This window comes from Schistocerca serialis, chromosome 2 (assembly GCF_023864345.2).
Source record: "Schistocerca serialis cubense isolate TAMUIC-IGC-003099 chromosome 2, iqSchSeri2.2, whole genome shotgun sequence".
Lineage (NCBI taxonomy): Eukaryota > Metazoa > Arthropoda > Insecta > Orthoptera > Acrididae > Schistocerca > Schistocerca serialis.
The window spans coordinates 425,021,514-425,032,617 of record NC_064639.1 but is presented as its reverse complement, the minus strand read 5'-3'; positions in this window follow the sequence as shown (position 1 = coordinate 425,032,617).

The window sequence follows — 11,104 nt, the reverse complement described above, 5'->3', positions numbered from 1 at the left end:
CTAACATGGACTACAGAGGTACTATGAGCCTTCAAACTATTTAAGGCTACCTTACGAAAGGCTCTGCTGTTTGTGCAAACTGTACATGCAGCTCTGTTCACAGTCATTGTCAATGTCAGCAAGCTATCAATCAATGCAGCACTGCATCAACAAGTCAACTGGTCATGGCAAAAGCTCTGTTCTCTCACAGAATCTTATTACCACCCAAAGCAAGTTGAGAGCTTATGACAGAGTGTTACTCTCAATTTATGAAGCTACACAGCATTTCTGCCCTTACACGGAAGCAGGGCAATTTGTTATTTATAAGAACCACAAGCCCATCATTTTTGCTTCCTCTAGCCCAGGCAGTTCCAATATATGGAATTCTTAGCCAGTTCACTACCAAGTTAAGCACATGGAAGGAGCTGACAACATAATTTCCAACTATTTTTCAAGGCTCAGCACAATATCCTGCAAGAACTTGTAGCAAGTGAAAACACAGATTTACAGCTCAAGAAAATGCCTGTCAAGGAATCAAAATCTCTATTACTGTGTAATATCCCAAAACAACCATCCAGACCATTTGCGCCTGCTGTTTTCCACAAGTAAGCATTCAATTCGGTACACAGCCTCATCATCTGTAACCTTAGTATTTGATATAGTTAAAGACAGACATGTGCGGACAAGTTTCAAAAACGACTGTTGCATTTGATTTATAGTGTGTATGGTGTGTCAAAAGGCAAGCATCGGTTGCCATGTACATAACCAACTGGACACTTTTCTGAACCCACAGCGCATTTTTCCCTTGTACACATGGATTAGTGAGCCTGCTACCTCTAGCAGTATGTTTCCAATATGTCTTTTACAGCAATCGATCAACACACATTTTGCAAAGTACTCCAATTATAGACATTCCCATGGATACGTCATCTAAAACTTTCCTGATAGATTGGATCACTTGTTATGATGCCCACTGCATGTCACAACAGATCAAAATTGACAGTTTGAGATAGCATTATTACATGAACTTGGGTTAGGTTGTCTGATTTCCACCACCACCACACAACCATTTATCACTACAGCAGCAAAGGGACGGCAGAGCTGCGGCACAGAACACAACGCAACACTTATGTGCCACTTCCTGGGTGATAGCATTGCCACTGGCACTACTTGGCCTCCACAAAGTAGTCAAACTGGGTAACAGCATATCTTCAGTGGAGTTTGTCTATGATGAAACGCTGCGGCCCCTGTCAGTTTTTTCTGCAATAACAAGAGCCCTTCTGCAAAGGACCTGCCATTCCTCCTACAACAGGTGAAATATTTCATTCTCAAGTTTCGTCCAATGCCGGCACCCCACTCAGAGACACCAATATCTTTATTCATAAAGACTTATGAAAGTGTGCACCTGTTGAGGACTGATGCAGTTCACAAATCATCGCAACTGCCTTACTCTGAATCATATCGAGTTATAGTATGCAGTTTGCATACAGTACAAATTCTCTTCCAAGTTTTAGCACACAGTAAGCATACAGTACAAATTCTCTTCAACAATAAACCAATTAAGGTATCACCAGAATGGGTACAACTACCCAATCTCCTCCCCACAGACAACCTTTCAACTCAACACTGATCCCACTGGGCATTGCCTGTGTAACAATGCCGCCGATCCACAGATGGCAGCATCACCTTCTTCGCAGTCATCACCTGGCCTGGACAACTTTCCCGCTTCGACAACAACCATCAAAAGTTCGTATAAAGGCTAATTGTCAAATGCACAACAAAATCCCCTACATTCCCAGATATCTGTATTACTGGAGAGGGAGCCGTAGGGATCTGTGTGAAAGAAGGTGTGTTTTGATTGTTGTGTGCAGGCCACACACACACACACACACACACACACACACACACACACAGAGTGTGTATGTGCTCTTTGGACATGTCTGTTTCACTGGCTTATCTGTGGTGCACATTCAGTATTAATGTATATTTTGCATGCATTCAATAAATATTTTTCTTCATCAATATCATGAAATGTACATAGTTCAAATATCCACACCTTATTGTGACTCAGTTGGATTGTTTCATCTCACAGTAAAAAAAGGGCACCAGTAGAATACTGTGCCTGTCCACAAAGAGTGAGCACATAACTTTTTGAAGGGTAAAGATTAGCATTGCTTTAGTTCTTCACTTTAGTTTTTATTGGAGGCTCAGTTTGCCTCCATTCCATTGTCATTTCGACTGAGGGATTCATAAGGAAACCTGAGACTCGTCCACAGTCACTATCTTACTTGGAAAATCACCTACATCTTTGCTGTAATGCATTGAACATTAAAAAGTGAAGTGTACTGGCTGGACGTCATTTTTTGTGCTGCTCTTCAACAACTATGATCACCCAATGTGCACAGTTTTGGAAAATTCAGTTTTTTCAAAAACAACTTCATGATCTGATCTTAAAATTTGTGGAAAGTTCTTACAAAAACCTACAGTTTTCCTTTACAACTTTTTCAACTGCACAAATTTAATCCTCACTCACCAAACATGTAAGTCTACTGTTCATCATCATGCACTGAATCACATCATTCACTGAACTGTCACACTCATCTCCTTACAACTGAATCAATCATTTGATTTACTTTCATAAACTCACAAATCTGTTGATGAAAGTCAGCTGGTGTAGTGTTCTTCACAGTCAGAAAACAAACTGAACACCTACTCCAACAAATTTTCTATCAGCTTTGCCATTCTGAATGAATACTATACAGTAAAAACCACAAAAACTCAAAATGGTGTCATCTTCCTCACTGTGACTCAAAGCGACTACCATGTATGCAGTGAACTTCAGTTGTCAAGGTACTATGAGGAAGATAACACCAATGGATCTTACTTTCTGGACATCCTCTGTAATTCAACTATGATCAATTATCCTACTTTTACTTTGGTTGATGTTTATCTTCTAACCTCTTTTCACATCCCTAACCATTTCATTAATCTACCCTTTGAAGCCCTTTGTGGTCTTCAATAGAATTACAATATCTCTATATCAAAACTCTAAAGTTATTATTTGTTTTCATTGCCTTAAATTACCTTTTGTAACTTCTTCTTGGTTCCTATACGGCTTGCTCAGTGTACAGACAGAATAACATTAGGGATACACTACATCATGTTTCACGCCCGTCTCACCTACAGCTTCCCTATTACACCCAATTCTTACAACTGCAGTCTAGTTCCCGTTCAAGTTACAGATAACCTGTTGACAGCAGTGAGCTTGTTGTATTGAGTTTTTTTGGTGGCTTCATTTTCAGTTTTCATCGCGTGAGTGCGCCAGATATTTATTCTGTGTGCAGCCGTGTTCTGTGACATAAAATTATATCTGTGTTTTTTGTTTTGTTGTTACTGTTACGGTGTACCTTTTGGTTGCAATAAAGAAAGGAGCAATAAGTTATTTTTACTCCAATATACTGTATTTCGCTCTGTGATTTTCTGCCAAACATAGTTAAAGACATCACAACCATTCACTCCCTATATTTTATTCCTGTTGCCATCATAATTTCGAAGAGTGTGTTCCAGTCAACATTGTCAAACATTTCCTCTAAGTCTGCAAATGCTGTCCACATAAGATCTCATTTGTTCATTTTTTCTGGAGGGTCAGTATTGCCGCATTTCTCCATTCTCCAGAATCCAAACTGCTCTTTGCAGAGCTCACATTCGACGAGTCTCCATTCAGTGATAATTTATGCACGTACTTGGAAACCATAACATATTATATGGATAGTTCTTTAATATTCACGTCTGTCAGCACCTGCCTTTAAAAAAAAATGTATTAGTTCATTCTTCTTGAAGTCATGATATTCTATCTTATACATAGCGCACACCATGTGGAATAGTTTTATTATGGTTGGCTCTCTCACGGGTTTCAATAATTCTGAGGGAAATGGTCTACTCCAGGGCTCTTATTTCAACTTACATTTTAGTGCTGCATCACCTTATTCTTCCAGTACCATTCTCACATCTCATCTGCATTTACTTTGTCTTCCTTTTCTGTAACACAGTCAAGTTCATATCACTTGAAAACATTCCTCCAACCTTTCCCTTCTTTATTTAGTACTGGCTTGCCATCTGAGTTCTTGATATTCATACAGCTGTTTCTCTTTTCCCCACATGTCTACTATTCTTACAAGCAACAACTACCTTTCCTTTTATCATGCATGCTTTTTACTGCCTTTTATTAATTCTCTAACCATTCCAGTTTAGACATTTTTCACTTACTGTCAACTTCTTTTTCTAGACACATGCATTTCACTTTGTTTTTTTAATTCTTTATTTTTTCCCGGTTTCTGCTAGGCATTATCTTTTACTTATGTCATCCTCTACTGCTTTCCCTATTTCATCTTTCACTGTTTCACTCAATCACTGTCTAATGCTTCCTTTAATAACTCTCAACAATTGCCAGTTTATCCCAGTCCCCGTAACTTTTTAAATTTCTGCAGTTTTAACCTGCAGTTCATAACCAGTAAATTATGGTCAGATCCCACATCTTACTCTGAAAAAGTTTTTTTTCTGTTTTAATATGCAGTTTACAAATCTGCCTTACCATTAAATAACCTATCTGATACCTTCTGGTGTCTCCAGGTCTCTTCCCCATATACAACCCTCATTCACGATTCTTCAACAAAGTGTTCTAATCACTGCTATTATACCTTGTGCAAAATCTATCAGGCAGCTTCCCCTTTCATCCCTCCCTTCCACCCCCCACCCCCCCCCCCCCCCCCACTCCATGTTCTGATATTTTTCTTTTATCTACTTTTCTTATTATCCAATTCCAATCACACGATTAAATTTTCATCTCCCTCAACAATTTGGATAACATTTAATCTCATTACAAACACTATCAGTCTCATCAGCTGCATAGCATGTAGGCACATAAATTTGGATCACAACTGTTGGAATTGGATTTGTATACATCTTGGTTACTGTAATGCATTCACTATACTCTTCATACTATCTTCCCTGCATTCCTATTTTCTTATTCATTATAGTACCACTTCCTACAGAAACATTATTTTATTTTGTATTTATTACCCCGTACCAACCTGATAAGAATTCCTTCCTTTTTCCTGTCACCACACTTTCTTAATCCTAACTTCAACTTATCCATTTTTCTGTTTAAATCTCTACCCAACATATCCAATAAAGGGATGTAAAAATTCCACACCCCAGCCTATAGAATGCCAGTCTTTTTCCTTATGGCAACATCCTACCAAGCAGACCCCACCTGGAGATCCAAATGAGATCTATTCAGCCAAAGAGGATGCCATCATTAGGCTGTACAGCAGAGCAGTATGCCCTTGAGAAAAGTAATGGCCATAGTTCCCTCTTGCTTCCAGAGATTTGCAGTACAAACATGGCAAGGCCATGTTGCCTTATGTTGCAAAGTCAGACAGTCATCCAGTTGCCCCTACAACAACGAATTATTTAAGAAGGGAGGGGATGGGGAGGGGGGGCAGGAGTACATGTGTAGCCAAAGTTTCATTTTCAAACTCATATGAGACATAATGAAAATAAAACTCTATTTTTAATGATGCTGCCACCATCTGACAGCACAAATTTAAAAAATGAAGTAAAATAAAATAAAAATCTATGTTGTTCAGTGTTTTCCAGTCATGCCCCCTTTAGCAATTGTCTGTGGCATTAGGTGGACATTCGTCGTCCTTGTATGCTTTTGGCAAGCAAAACCACATTCCTGAGTATGTAATAAATGATATCTAATCCACATTTAAGTCCCTGGTAAATCCTTACATACTAAACAAGTGTGGCAAGCAAAACTCAGGATTCAAATTAGTCTCAGAATGTGAGTATCTGGAAATGCTGCGTCCCCCCCCCCCCCCCCCCCAAAGGGTGCAACTACCCGAGGGCAAGGGGGTTGTGCGCCCCCCCCCTCCAAATCTCAGGAAAGGAAAAAAAAAAAACATACTTTATTCAGGTGCTCTTCTTTCAAGTAAATTACTTAAAAGTCAATATTATGTAGTTTTTTAAGAACTAGAACTTTCATATGGCTACAAGTCACCATTCATCTTCTGAAATATTAAAAAAAACGCCATACCCAGGTCAAGCCCCTACCCTCCCCTGCAAGCTATTGTATGGGTGCCCATGACTGCCACATGACATTTTCATTACCTACTGTGGTAAAACTTTTAACAAATAATGCTGTAATTGTTTTTAGCGACGGAAACACTGGGAGAGCGAAAGTGTTACGTCTGGGCTTCAGGGCTGGTATATCCACTCTAACCATTCTCGAGGTAATTCAACATTGTAAGTCTAGTGGTGAAATTCCTGATCAGGATCTGCAATGGAAACTAGACAATAGCGAACAAGTTACAAGGCATGTCTGCAGGACAAAGAGGATATCAAGGAGCATTCTGAGAATGTGTAATAGAAGAAAATGTAAGTTTAATCTTTAAAGTCATTTTCCCAGAAACTCCATTTCGTGACTGCTATATATCTTTTTCTCAGGACAGGACAGTTGGTACTCACGATAAAGTGGAGATGCTGAGTCTTAGATAGGCACAGCAAAAAGACTGTCAGAAAGCAAGTTTTCTGATCACCAACCTCGTACAAAAACAGATCTCCTGTGCCTTCCCGCCCACCAACTCCCAAAGTTCCACCATCTGGCCACAGAGGAGCATTCCCCTTGTGGCTCAGTATCACCCAGGACTGGAGCAAGATAATCACATTCTCTACTAGGGTTCCTACTCTCTCTTGTCGTGCCCCGAAATGAGGAATGTCCTACTCACTATCCTTCCCACCACTCCCACAGTGATACACTGCTTCCCACTGAACCTACAAAATATCCTCGCCCAACCCTACACAGCCCCTGTTCCCAACCCCTGGCCACATGGTTCATATGCCTGTAATAGACCTAGATGGAAGACCTGTCCCATACATCCTCCCAACACCACTTACTCCAGTTCGGTCACAAGCATCACTTATCCCGTCAAAGGCAGAGTTACCTGTGAAACCAGTCATGCGATTTACAAGCTAAGCTGCAACCACTGTGCTGCATGCTACTCGGCATGACAACCAAGTAGCTGTCTGTCCACATGAATGGCCACCAACAAACTGTGGCCAATAAACAGCCAGACCACCTATTTGCTGAGCACACCACACATCACTACATTCTTCATTTCAGTGACTGCTTCACAGCCTGTGGCATCTGGATCCTAACCAACACCAGCTTTTCTGAACTGCAATATAACCTATGTTCCCATTACCTTCATGGCCTCAACCTTCATTTGTAATTGTCCTTACCCATAAGCCTCTTCCCTGTTCCCATTATAGCACGACACGGCCCTCTCTTCCACCAACGCAGCCATAGTCTTTTTACTTCCCCCATTTTCATCTAAGCCCCCCCCCCCTCCAATCCACTCTCCGTCTAACCTCCCAACTGCACCTGGTTGCCCTATCCTCTCTCCACACCATCCCTGTATGCTCCCACAAGAAGCACTTTACCGTCTTCCACCCTTATCCTGCTATTCCTCCCCACCCCAACCTCCTCCTCCTTACCACCCATTGCTTCTCACATCATGTGCTGCTGCTCACAGTCTGGCCTCAAGAACCAGAGACTGTGGTCACGTGTGGGTAGTTGTGTTTGCGCAAGTGTGTGTATGTTGTCTATTTCCGATGAGGGCCTTGTTGGCTGAAAGCTTACTTTCTCAGTCTTCTTGCTGTGCCCATTTGTGATTAGGCATCTGCTGTACGGTGAGTAGCAACTAACCTTTTCATAATACTGTCATACTCCATCCTGGATTATCCACTGTTTGACTTTTCTCAGGACATCTGTGATATACATTGGCATTTGGCCTATGCATTTCTCAGAGTGCAACAAATATACACAGCAAAATTTTCAAATGTTTTGTTTAAGCTGAGACAGAGAGAGATAGTTAAAGGTGCCGAAAATTGTATATGTATTTCTACCAAAAAAAGGTAAAATTTTATAATTTTTTTTTCTTTATCAAAGCTATTGAAATTTGCTTATGTGTATATTTTTATACGAATGTGGACATAATGCATTTCAAATTTGTCAGTGATTGGTCTGAGGAGAACATTGTGCCCAGGAGAAGGAATATAGTTTAGGCATTTAAGAGTATTATCTTACGATGACTGTTAACATTCATTTATAACATTGTTGAGTCCAACTATAACACCTTGCTGTCAAATCTATGCTACATCAGTAGTGCTGTAACTTCATTTGCAGGACAATAACTATTTTGTATACAAAGTACTGCAATAACTGTAACTAATTCTCCAATATTTCATATAATGTGTGTCAGATAAAATGATCTCTGGTTCTTAACATCACGCTTCATTCTTTGAATGAGCACAAGTATTCATTTTTGCAACACTGTAATATAAAATCACATTTCTTTACATTGTTAACTGGTTAACATTATTTTGTTTCATTGAAATTAAGTATAATTTAAACACTGGCAAATTTTTTAACACGAAGTTTTTCTTAACATACATAATGTGTGTGGCTCAGAGGGTATAAGCCAGACTAAAATTTGTCTTAAGTTCAATCCCCAGTCAGTCCTACAATTTTTCCTGTTACGTGCCACCTCTTTCATAATATGTTTCCATGTATTGCAACAGAAAATGCCACCCAAGAATAATGTCTCCTACAGAATAATATTCCCACTACATGCGTGTTTACATACCAAAATTCTCTCTCTTAACAGGCTGATACTTCCACAGCAAGCAGTAAATCAACGAGGGAGTCACTTGCCTGGGACATGCTTACATTTTTCCTCAATTCGAAATATATTTTGGTGCCCATTGACTCAGTAACAATCTTATTTATTCACAAATGACATACACAAGCCATCTATCACAGTGGTTTATTGTTAGCTACATAATCAATTATGTGATGAAAAACATTCCAAGCTCTCCTGAGCACTATATTCTGTTGCCAGCTGTGACAGACAGGTTTCAATTCTACCCTGCAGAGTGGCAAAATTTCTGACATTCGTGCATTTGAATGAGGAATGAATATATAAGACCTTGTAACTTACTGGCAGTTTGTGCATTTCACTTTCAGAGTTACTGGCACCTGCACAGGAAAATTGCCAAGTGCCATCATTTCCATGACACATGTTCACCAAAGCTAAGCTACCAACACCTTTTATGTGTGAAAGCCACTAAAATCTACAATTGCATCAACTACAGATTCAACCAATTTCATTGTTAACTATGACATGTTTTAACTTTCTTTCCTCTATCACGTGTCCACATGTGACATGAATGTGTACATTCTGGAGATAGGGGTATGGTAATAATGTTCAAGTTGAGGTAACTTAACACAAGTGGGAGATCTCGGTTTGAGTGCCCGTCCGGCACAAATTTTCACCTGTTGTCACTGATTCATTTCAATGCCCAAATTTGGCTAATGTCAATGAAGACCTTTGAATAGTATTTGTATGGTGGCTGGATCACATGAGATGCCTGTTCTTTCAGACATGTCTGAAAGAACAGACACCCCATATAGTATGAGATCTGTTCAAAAAATTCCGGAACATTCACAATGGTACATTGGAGCGAAATGTTGCTGGCATCCCTGCACATGCCTGTGTTTAATGTGTAGCTGTTGGAAGTTTCATTGCTGTATGCCTGTTAGTTATTGTTCAGCACTGTATTGAGTAAAACATAGTGTTGCATAGTTTACGAATTTCGAGATGGCAAAGTTAGAGGAGCAATGCGTCTGCATTAAATTTTGTGTGAAATTCAAGAAAATCTTTATAGACACACACCAAATGAAGCACGAAGACTAAGGTGATGAGTGCTTAAGCCATACTCAGTGTTATGAATGGTTCACACAGTTTAAAAATGACCAGATAGAAATTAAAGACAACCCCCGTTCAGGATGCCCTTCAACGTCTACCAACAATGCTCATGTAAGGAACATCAATGAAATGGTGCGTGCCAATCAAAGATTGACTGTCCAAGAGATTGCAGAAGAATGTAACATTTCAGTTGAATCATGTCATGAAATCCTGACACACCAGGTTGGAACGCGTCATGTTGCTGCCAAATTGATCCACAGCTCGTAAATCAAGACCAGAAAGACCTTCACCTAGCAATCTGTGAGAAGCCTTTAGATCACACAAATGATAACGACATGTTCCTTAAAAGAATCATAACTGGTGACAAGACGTGGGTCTTCATTTACGATGTTGAGGCCAATGTTCAATCATCACAAAGATTCGGGGAAAGGTTCTCCAAGACCAAAAAAGCTCATCAGGCCAGATCAAGTGTCAAAGCCATACTCATAGTTTTCTTTGACTATGAAGAATTAGTTCGTCATGAATTTGTGCCACAAGGACAAACTGTCAATCGGTGGTACTATCAGGACATGTGACCCCTGTGAGGAAATGTGAGAAGGAAATGGTCTGAAATGTGGTAAGACAATTCATGGTTCATGCATCACGATAACGCATCCACACATTCATCCCTGTTGGTGCATGACTATTGCACAAAAAACGAAATCAGTGAGCTGTCTCATCCTCTGTACTCTCCATACCTGGCAACGTTGAAAACCCCATTGAAAGGACGAATATTTGTAACAACAGATAAGATAAAAGAAAATTCAAACACGGTGCTTTGTGCAATCCAGCAAGAAGCACACCACAACTGCTTCTGGAAGTTGAAACAGCATTGGGAGCAGCGTATCAATTGTGGAGGAGAATATTTCGAAGGAGACCATGCACAATAAGTAAAAGCACAGAAAAATTCTGTTGACAAAGTTCCAGAATTTTTTGAACAGACCTTGTATATGTATCACTGATTATCTCCGGCTAGACCATCATATTAATGGAGAACGAAAATTCACATTGCCGAAAGCAGTTGTCACGAAGGAGGTTGGATTGAATGCCAAAATATGCTACAAATTAATATATAGGATGTTTTAGGACTGACTGATCTGCCAGCCACTTCCCCCAGCCAGTTACTAGGCGACACCCAGTTGAACGTGGTGTACAAACAATGGTGCACCATGGCATCCTTCACAAACATAACTTTGATAGAGACGAAAGTCACAATACATACTTAGAACAATCCTATCATCAACTGGAAATCA